An 11,636-nucleotide genomic window follows, 5' to 3' on the forward strand; every position below is an offset into this window, starting at 1 on the left:
TCCTTACCCGGCCAGAAATGGGTTAAGAACTAGTGTTGTACCTAGCTGTCACTAAGAAGGCAGTAGCATCAGCACTAATACGAGAAGATGAGGTCAGACAGCATCACATTTATTTTACTAGTAAAGTCTTACATGGGCCAGAATTAAGGTATAAAAAAATAGAGAAATTTGCATACGCCTTAATCATGGCCTCTAGAAGACTCCAACCTTACTTCCAGGCACACACTATAAGAGTCCAGACAAATCAACCCATCAACATAGATCCTTCAGAAGACAGACATAGCGGATCGGATGGTACAGTGGCCTATAGAACTATCCGAGTTTGACCTCAGGTATGAAACTCGGACAGCCATTAAAGCTCAGTGCCTCACCGACTTCGTAGAAAAATATATAGGTGATAAAACTGAAACTTCTACGACCTGGGACATCTATGTAGATGGGTCCTCCAATAAAGTCGGCAGTGGTGCCGGCATCATCCTGGTCAATGAAGAAGGAACTCAAATAGAGGTTTCCTTGAAATTTAAGTTCTTTGCTTCAAACAATCAGGCTAAGTATGAAGCCCTAATTGTAGGCTTGAAACTACAAAAGAAGTCGGCGCGACTAAAGTAGTAGTCTTTAGTGATTCTCAGATAGTAACTTCCCAAATCAATGGAGATTACTAGGCAAAAGATTCCAACATGAGGAGATACTTAGAAAAAATGCTTGAGCATCTACAATAATTCCCTGATACCGAGGTTCGACATATAACTTGGAAACTTAACAGCAGAGAAGATGTCCTTCCTAAGTTGGCAAGTACTAAATCCGGGGGAAATAATAGAAGTCTCATACAATAAACTCTCCAGGAGCCTTCAGTTTTCAAGTCGAACAACAAGACAAACATTCTACCCGTCTCCGACTAAAACCTCGAATAGTTGACTACTTATGTCGAATATCTAAAATTCGACATCCTTCCCAAGGAATAAAAGGAAGCCAAGAAAATTCGAAGGGAAGCACAAAGTACAAAATGTCCTTTATAGAAGAGGAGTTTCTGCACCCTTACTGAAATGTGTTTCGACTTGTAGAACTGATGAAGACCTGGAGGAAATACATAATGGCATTTGCGAAAACCATCTCGGAGCCCGATCCTTGGCTAGAAAGGTAATCCGAGCAGGATTCTTCTGGCCGACTTTGCAAAAGGACGCAATTGACTTTGTCAAAAAGTGTCTGTCATGCCAGATGCATGCCAACTTCGACATCGCTCCACCCGAAAAGCTTATCAGTGTAACCTCTCCATGGCCTTTTGCAAAATGGAGGTTGGACCTACTCGAACATTTTCCTCAAGCCCCTATACAGGTTAAGTACCTAATTGTGGGAGTGGATTACTTCACTAAGTGGATAGAAGATGAACCATTAGCTACCATCACAGCACAAAGAAGTCGGAAGTTCCTAACTTCCTATATAAGAATATCATTACACGGTTTGGATTTCCTTGCTCCATCCCCACAGATAATGGTACACAATTCACCGACTCTACATTCAGAAATTTAGTGGCAAGTATGAAGATCAAGCGCTAGTTCATGTCAGTGGAACATCCCCAAGATAATGGGCAAGTTGAAGCAGCCAATAAAGTTATATTAGCTGGGTTGAAGAAAAAGTTGCAGTATGCAAAGGGAGCTCGGACAGAAGAGCTCCCACAAGTATTATGGGCTTACCGAACAACACCTCTTTCCATGACTGGAGAAATACTCTTCTGACTTGCATACAAAATAGAAGCCATGATCCCAGTAGAGGTCAATGAACAAAGTCCAAGGATAAGATTTTATGATGAGGTCGGGAATGTTCAGGCCCACAAAGAAAAATTTGAACTCTTCCCAAAAATCTGAGAATAAGCCCAGATAAGAAAAGCAACACTAAAGCAAAGGACGTCGGCCAGATATAATAGAAACGTCATACGAAGAAGCTTTGCCAAAAATGACCTAGTCCTGATGAGAAATGACATTGAGACAAACAAGTCGGGCAAAGGGAAGCTTGCTGCAAACTGGAAAGGACCTTTCAAGATAACTGAAGTCTTGAGAAAAGGCTATTACAGAGTTTCTGACTTAAATGGAGCTGAGCTCCAAAGGTCATGGCATGCTTGCAATTTGAAGAGATATTACAGCTAGAAGCGCACCTCGCTCCCTGATGTAGTCTTTTTTCCGACTTCACGATTTTTTTCCGAGAAGGGTTTTCCTGAAGGGGGTTTTAATGAGGCATTAAAGCGGGGACTAGGGGCAAGAAAGTTATCCCTTAGTAGCAAGCCATTCTTGTAAATGACAAGTCATCAATAACAATATCTCTTTTTATTTCATTACTGTTTTTCTACGGTACACACTGACTTAAGCTCGAAAAATTGCAAAAATCTATTGCCCGACCTACATGGTCGACAAAGATAAAGTGACGAGGTGCAAGTCGGTGTAAAGAGGCTATGAAGGATGATTATATGAACTCGGAGAATAAACCGACTTATAAGTCGAAAAGCACCCGAGCAGAATAAAATGCATCACAAAAATAACCTAACTTACGAAAACAATTCAATAACAAAACAAATTGGTCGTTCGCACCGAAGTAATGGAAAACAAAACTTCTCTTTAAAAATCCCAAAGTAAAGGATACTCATTAAAGGCTTCCACAAAAGCCTCAAGAACAGCTCAACAACAGATGAGAAATTCGACATGCAATCAAGCATATTAAAAATCCTAAGATAAAAGGTAACTCATAGATATAGGGACCTTTTTCTAAAGAAACAATTATGACTTCTTAGAGCAAAAAACAAAAGTTGTTGGAGTCCTATCCGAAAGGACTAATATCCTCAAATAAAGGGAAATTGTTGTTAAAAGTCCTTTTATAAAGGACCAAAGTCAACAAAAGCATATAAAAACTACACAAAATGGAAGTGTTCGTAAAGAGGACCCACAAGTCAGGCCTTAACTGAAATATTAAACATGGCCAATTAAAGGATTCTGATCATGAGCTGGAGAAGAATCAGGTTCGGCGGAGGAAGTCGGAGGATTCTCTTCTGTTGGAGTTGCTTTTGGCTGAAGGGAGGAACTCAGCATCACCTCCTCGGGAGCAACGACTTCTTGAGGAGGAGACTCAACCAAGCGCTGACCAGCAGTCTTCAGCTCGGAGTCAGTAGGTGGATGGGGAGGAGAGACGATCTTCCCGTCAACTACGATCTTGTCAGGATGAAGAGGGGATAAGTCCAAGTCGGGAGCAAGAACCTGAACATGCTTTTTTGAAATTTCAAACACCTCTTCTGTTCCCTCAGCAATTGACTCCTCCAAATCAACATAGTCCTCCCTAAGTTGCTTCACCTCCTCCTTTAAATCCAGGTTCTCCCAAAAAATTCAGTCATAGTTTTGTTCGGCCTTCTTCAGTAAACATTCGGCCCGAACACAGGAAACTGAGGATTGTTTTTCTTTTTCCCGAGCTTTAGAGAGCTCGGTTTCCAGGACAACTTCTCCTCCTTCAGTCCCTTCTCTCTCTCCCAAAGAGAAGCCACCTTGGCCTAAAGGGCGTCGAAAGAATGCTAAGTAGCATTCAAAGGAGTCCTCTCCAATTCTTTCAGAAAAGTAGAGCAAACCCAAGCAGTTCAGATCCCCCCTCGGATCAAGACTCGGAGATGGTTTTTAATCGAAACATCATCCATGGCAACAAAGCTATGAGGAAGGATGTTTTTCTTACAAAGCTTAGTCCATCAAACACAGTATCATAAACAATGGAGCCACTAGATTCCGAGGTCTTTCTTTTCTTAGAACTCGGCTTTGAAAAGGGAGGAACAGGGGGTGGAAGCAAAAGGAGGAGGAGGAGGAAGAATGTTTTCCGATTTGTCCTGAGAAGAAGTACTCGTGTCGGACTTGCTTGGGGAAGGGGTATCCGACTTGCCACTCTCCTGCAGCTGAGCAGCTCGAGCTCGGGTGTTCCTCTTGGCCTTTTGGACTTTTTGGTAAGCCTTGGAACAGCTTTTCATTTTTTCTACAAAAAGAATAATAGACGTCAACCCACAAGTCGAAAAAACGAGCAAGGTATACATAAAATAATGATAAAAACTACCTAGCTCGGTATGAACATAACTCGGAGTCCCGAGAAGGAACTTTTTGGTATCAAGGTTTGGAGCCCGTCCCCAAGCCTCTCGGAAGAACTCAACTATAGCCTCCTCAACCTCATTCAAGTCTATCAAATTATATTTCTCGACAGGGGCTGCTTCTACCCAGTACAATGGGAAATGGTGTTCATTATTCCCCTTCAGAAAGAAGGGATGGTAACCCTCAACAGCATGGACTTTAAAAAAGAAGTTCTTAAAATCATAGAATGACTCGTCAAAAATGGAAAAAACTTTTCAACCTTGGATAACTCGGAAGGAAACCCACTGTTGTTTATTTTTATTCGAAGTGGCGCTGAAGGGTTTGTTAAGATGAAATAAAAAGAAAAAGATCTTCAAAGAAATCGGAAAATCAGGCTCGCGACTCACAAGCTGGTAGGTCTTCATAAAGCCCCATAAATTTGGGTGCAATTGGGAAAGAGCGACTTTACAACAAGACAAAACCTCAGTTTCAAAATCGGAAAAAGGAAATGTCACCCTCAGTCGGGTGAAAAGACAATCATACATGAAAATAAACTGTGATTCTGAATTAACAACTCGGCCAAAGCAAACTTGGTCTTCAGGGTTAGGGGCAACTAACTCATACTTCACCTCATCACCATTACAACTACAAAGCCTATGGTACTTGTGAAACTCATCTACAAAACCACTATCTACCATAGGAACCGCACAGAGAACCGAAGAATCTACCCATCTCAACAGCTCCTCAGGAACCCTCGAAGACATTTTTAAAATAGTGGGCGAGACATTTGGAAAAGATATACCTACATTATAGAAAAAGAAAGCGTTACTACCAATCTCAAACAAAAGAAATACCTTTTACATAACAAAACAACAAACAAACACAGAGGGAGTATCTTTGTGGAAACGTAAATGATATTGTTCTAAAAAAGCCACAACAATCTCATTTAGGGATATCTTAACACACAAAGAAGATCACGGCAAAAATACAATGAAATTGCCGTAACCGCCATAAAACTATCAACAGTCATAGGTTCACTGATAAAAATTTTGCATACAAACAATGATTCCTAAGGCAGTGAAATACTACATAAAGTAAGAAATCCAACCTTTTCTCGAAGGAGTCAAAGGAAGATAACGGCGTGGTAAGAGCAGCAAAGAAGTCTTCCCAAATGCTCCACGCTCTTTACAGTCCTTAAAAGAAAGAACAATGTTTCCACGCAGGGAGTCTGGAGAAGAAGGAAAAGAAGAAGGCTTTAACGAAGGAGAGAAAAGAAAAACTTAAGGGAGAAAACTTAATTTGATATCGCAGCTCCTCTATATTTTGTTACATCACATGCCAATTCTGATCTTTATAATTATAGATTATAAGTCAACATTAGGTAGTAAATTGTGGGAGTAGGCGCATACAATATATATATAGTGACAGAACCAAAAAATTTTGATAATGAGGACAAAATATATATAATGTTATAATAATTTTCATAATAAAAATATTATGTTTATATAAAAAATTAGCTATCAAATAATCTATTATAAATTTGTGTATAAATACATATATCGTTTAACTTATTTTTAATATGTATTTCGTATTTCCAAATTTATATTTTAAGATTTATTTTATATAAGTGATTATTTTATGTAAATATAACATAATTATTGTTATAATTATATTTTGTGATTGTAAAATATGATTAGGTTCCAAAATATCTAATTACAAATTAAAATACTAAAATAGTAATTTAAATAATAACATATAATTTAAATTTAATTTTTTTATATTTCATATTTTGAAACCTTGATAATATAATTAAAATATCTTTTTTTGTATATGTCGTAAAACAATTATTTAAAACTCAACTTTCATACAATTAGCTCTTGATGATATTCATAGTTAAAAAAGTTTATTCAATTAGTGTAGTTATTATGAAAAAAACTAAAGCTAATTTTAAAAGAAAAAACACAAATGAATAGATAATATTCTTTCAAGTCAATTTCTAAGAAAGAATATCAATCTTATTTAAATTTGAAAATTGATCATTATAATAGACTTCTAATACGAAGTTCTCAAATTGACTATCAAGTGTCGAAAGTTGAATAAAAAATTATTGTGAGGTCAAATTTAATAATTTAATGGGAGCAAATAAATATTATTATTATATACTACTTAATAAAATTCCAAATTATAGTGGGGCACTTGCCCCCACACCCAGGAGTGAATCTGTCCCTGTGTGTGTAACTTATAGTTAGGGGTAATAAAGGGACCTAGTCAGGCCAGCTAGCGTAACTTGTTAAAAAGGTGGACGGGCTAGAAAATTAAGACAGTCATACATCAAAAGTTCGCCTAATTCGCACCACTTAAACTGTGGGTAGAGGTGGAAACAGGTTGGATCGGGCCAGACTTTACTCCTAACAGGTCTGGCCTATCATGTAATCAATTGGCCTGAGCATGGTTGCAGCCTGTTTTAGGCTTATTTTAAAGTACTAAATCTAGCATGTTATTCAGTCTGGCCTGGCCTGAAACTTGTTAAAATGCCTGATAATTTTTTTTATAAAAATAAAAATATTATTTAAAAAATTATTTTTAATAAACATATTTATATGTAATATGTTATATTTAATATTTATAAAAAAATTTAAATTTTAAAATATTTAAAATATACAAAACTATTTATAATTAAATATAATAAATTTAAAATATCTCATAATTTTGTTAATAATAAAAAAATTATTTATATATATATAATTATGTGTTAACAGAGCCAAGCAGGCTTGACAGGCCAATAAGGCTAATTAGTGAACTTAGGTCTGGCCTATTATCATAATAAGGTTTTTATAAGAGCCTAAGCCTATGCCTATTTTATAACAGACAAGGCCAGGCCAGGCCAAACACAGGCTAGACTACAAGCCCCTGACAGGCTGCCTGACCTTTTTCCACCCCAACCGCGAATTTTGCCAGGGCGGGACGGGCTTTCTCGCTGAGCTCAGCTTTTTTGAAGATATTCTAATTCAGTGTTTTGAATTATGTTTTACGTTTGGTTGATTATATTCTAAACTTGTAGATATTTTAATAATATATATTTTGGACAATATTTATTTTACTTTGACAATGTTAGTTTTATAATTTTGTTTCAAAAGACTTAGTTTATAATTATATTTATTACATATTTATAATTATAAAGACTTTAATATTTGTGAATTTAGAAATTATAATTTTTTACGCCTTTAGAAATTATAAATTTATTAAAATAGTTGTGAAATTATATATATTATTTAATACTTAATAATAAAAAAATAATATTTGACGGGCTTAACCTGCCAATCCACTGTTAAATAAGTTGGAGTGAACTTTTGGTAGGACGAGACGGGACGGATTTCTCCGCTTGCCATCCCTGCTCACAGTGTGTGCTTAACAATGCTTCTAAAATTTTACGTTTTTCTTCCACTTCTGTTTTCAAAGGTAAATTGGTTCTAATTACTATAAATATGTTGAAACACCTTAAGAAATAAGAATAGAATTTTCACACACACAAAAGAAAATTGTCATGAAATACAATAAAAATGTAATTTTTAATTTTTTAAAAAAATTAATTTTTATATTAATGTTCAAACTAAGTCAGAATAAAAAAATCTTATTTACAATTTTATTATTATTAAAAATTAAAATGTTTAAATTATTCCTAATAAACAGATAAAAAAACCACAAAAATAAAACAACAAAGAACACAAAATTATTTATCTTATCCATGCAATAAGTTATTCTAAATTATGAATTTGAATTTAAAATAGAATTAGAATTTTACTTTTTAATAGAAATAAAATTCTTTTCTCATTTTAATACTCTCTACATGCACTCTATATGTTTTCTCTACATTCTTTTATTTTTATATTTATAATTTTTGTGTATTATATTTATTATTATATTTTTATAATAGAATTTATTAATCTTATTAGGTAAAATAAATTAAATAAAAAAATTAATCATAAATAATAATAATAGTTAAAAATTATAATGTATTAAAAAAGAGTATTAAGAGTATTAAAAATATACTATATAAAAAACATATAAAAAAGTATATAAAAAAATTAAACATGTATAAAAAAAATAATATTATAATTTAATATCATGTCTTTTTAAGTAATTATCTATCTAAAAGTGATTTTAATTAATATTATCCAAACAATTTTTATTTTATCAAAATTAATTTTGGTAAAGAGTTGCCAAACATAAATTATGTTGATACAAATTTACTTCTATCCAAAATCAATTCTATAAAATCACTTTTATTCAAACTCCAATTTGACCAACCATAATCCAAACACACACTCAATCATTGGATCATCTGTTAGATTAAGTTACTAATTAGTTAGTATTATATTTTTTAAGCATACTTTTAGATATTAAAAATATCATATAACTATGATGAATAGAAAAACTACGTTATGACCAATGAAAGTATTTTTGTGTTTTTATAATTTATAAATGTTCAATAAAATTTAATATTTATTTTAAGAATAGTATATAATAAAAAGTTAAATTAATTTAATAGAAATAAATATAAATATAAAATTAAATAAATATAAAAATAAAAAATTTTAAAGTATATATATTTAATTAGCATATATATTAGCAAAGGTAAACTTAGTTTAATAGCAAAAAAATCAAGTTTATCATTTGTCAAGGATATTTTGAAATTAATTCCAAAATCTTTACCACTATACTAGTCTACTAGAAGTTTCTTTAGTACTTTAGTGCCGCATAACTTTTACACAGAATAGGCCGTATTGGATCGAATGGAATATAGTCTAAAATTCTATTAGATCTGCACTGTACTCATCGGATCGGATCAGATACGATATCCGCAATTTTATGTCGAATTCGATCCGATCTAATCCGTAAATATGCGAATTAGATCGGATATCAGATATATCCGCATAATTTAAGAAAAAATGTTTTCAAATTCCATTTGGCTATTTTTACAAAAAAAAATCATTTTTCACGCGTTTAAGTATATTTAATTCTAAAATATTATCAATAAAAGTTCTTTTGAATAAAAAAATAATAACACAAGATTTAAGTTTAATTATTCTAGGTCGAAGTATAATATAAAAAATAAAAAACAAGATATCATAAAATTTATAAAACAACACACTAAAATTCATATCACATTATGATTTATTTTCTTAAATTATGCTATTTATATTTTTTTTGGTGACTAAATTATGCTATTTATATGTGATGTGCGGATATACGAATTTGCAAATCGGATCCGCGGATATCACTGTCAAATCCGCAATCCGATCCTATCATATTGTGGATCGGATCCAATCCAATCCGATAATTTTGTAGATCAGATAATATCCGCAAAAATTTAGATCGAATACGGATAATTACCGCGAATATACGATATTATCCAATCCATGTGCAACTTTACTATTGGCAGATATGATTCGATTCTAATATCAATGCCAACTATACAAAAAAATTAAAAAAGAAAATAGAATTTAAGACCATAGTGACAATTCATTTGTCTCACAAGTAATTACACCTAATTTCAAATTTTAGTTAAAACTGCATCCAGATAAAAAAAACTTAAAAATATTGTATGCATAAGCCTGTGCGAGTGATATTTTAATGTTTAGAATTGAGGTTGTTTAACATTAAAAAGGCCATAACGCAGCGTTTGTTTTTAGTAGATATATCTATTAAAATATAAATAAGAGATTATACGAGAGTATTTATATTATTAACAATTATGAAAGATACGGCCATATATAGATACTAATTAAAATTATATTTTGTGTTTTTCTAAAATATTAAAACACAAATGTTGAAAGATACTAATTTTTTTATAATTTTTTGTCCTATTTAATTTATCAAACATAATATAAAATTAATGTCTAATAAAATAAATGTACTTGTATTTGTATAATTAATTATGAGCACTGTTTAATTAATTTTTTTAAATAAATTTAAATATTAGATCGTTAGTAATAAATGTACTCTAATAAAGATATTGGATGGCTAGTAAACATCCCTGCCGGACTGTCCCGAATAGGGATCCGACTATGGAGAATTTTTTCTGTGACAATGAGGATGGGCGACAAAATTTTTCCGAGGCAGACGAAATTCATAAATTTACTGAATTGTTCTTAATAATTTATTTCTCATATATATTTTTTAGTCATTTCACACACACATACACACTATATATATATATATATATATATATATATATATATATATATATATAAACCCAAAACTCTTAATCCCCGTTTGCATAACTCGTTTTCAATTCAGAAATTCCTAGCGCTGTCCATACTCCATCCAACTTCTCCATCCAACTTCTCTGCAGTCACCTCTCGCCGCTTTCCCTTCTCACTGCATCGTCGCACTTCACTGTGCCATGATCCTCACTGCGTTGTGCTCTCTATTTGCGGCGTTCCTTTCCGTAACTTTCTCGTTGTGTCCATTCTCCTCTCTGTTGCCGCGTCTCCCACCTTGTCCACTTCTCGTTCCCCCACTACGTCATTTCGAAAGAAGTCACCATCTTGTCGCTTAGATTTTTTTGTATAAAATCTTGTTATTTTTGTATAGAATGGATACTTACATCTCTATTCATATAGAAATTAATAATTAGTTAGAACTATCATATAGATGAGGAATAAGGTTCCCGCGGTGAATGAGGATGGAGAGCAATATTCTCCCACGGTGAAAAACAGAAGTGGGGACGGGGAGTAAATCTAGAGGCAGGGATGAAGAGCAGGAAAGCATCCTCCGCCCTGCCCCGCCCTGTCCCGCTCCGCCCCATTGACATCCCTACCTATATTTTAAAAATAACAAGCAATCTAATTATTATTTTTATTATATTAATTTTTTAAATACTTTAAATTAATGATTTAATTTAATTTAATAAGATAAATATATTTATATTCGTTTGATTAATTATGAGTACTTTAATTATTTTTAATTTTTTTTAAAATGAGTCCAAATATTAAATGACTAATAAAAGCCATACTCTAATAAAAATATTGTATGTCTAATAAATATTCTATATTTTATACTGATATTATTCTGTATTATTCTTCTATGGACTAATTTATATATTCTTAAATTAAAACTTCTGGGAAGATAAGCAGAAGGTAAGAAGATATGTTTTTGGCAAGTATAATTCACAGTGAAGGTTTTTTTCAAACTTCAAACACTTTCACTTTTTTAAAGTCCTTTGGATTTTCCTGACCTATTTTAAAAAAATTAGAACAAAAAATGCAAAAAATTAGAAATAATTACTGTAAAATTAAGTAATAGTTACTGTTATCTTTTTATAAAAAAAAATAAAATGTAAAATTGGTAAAAGAAAAAAAATTTTCAACTAATTTTTGATCGGTAACCAATCACCATGAACATGAACGCTGAAACAACACATTTTAACTTCGCGTGATATTACTTCCTGGCGGAGGTGGAATCGCTTCTTCCTTTGGAAAAATAAAAAATTGCGAAACATAAAGATATAACATTTTCTCTTCTCTGGCGTTTGCCAAACACACCTAGTGT

The sequence above is a fragment of the Arachis hypogaea genome, chromosome 13 (assembly GCF_003086295.3).
Source record: "Arachis hypogaea cultivar Tifrunner chromosome 13, arahy.Tifrunner.gnm2.J5K5, whole genome shotgun sequence".
Lineage (NCBI taxonomy): Eukaryota > Viridiplantae > Streptophyta > Magnoliopsida > Fabales > Fabaceae > Arachis > Arachis hypogaea.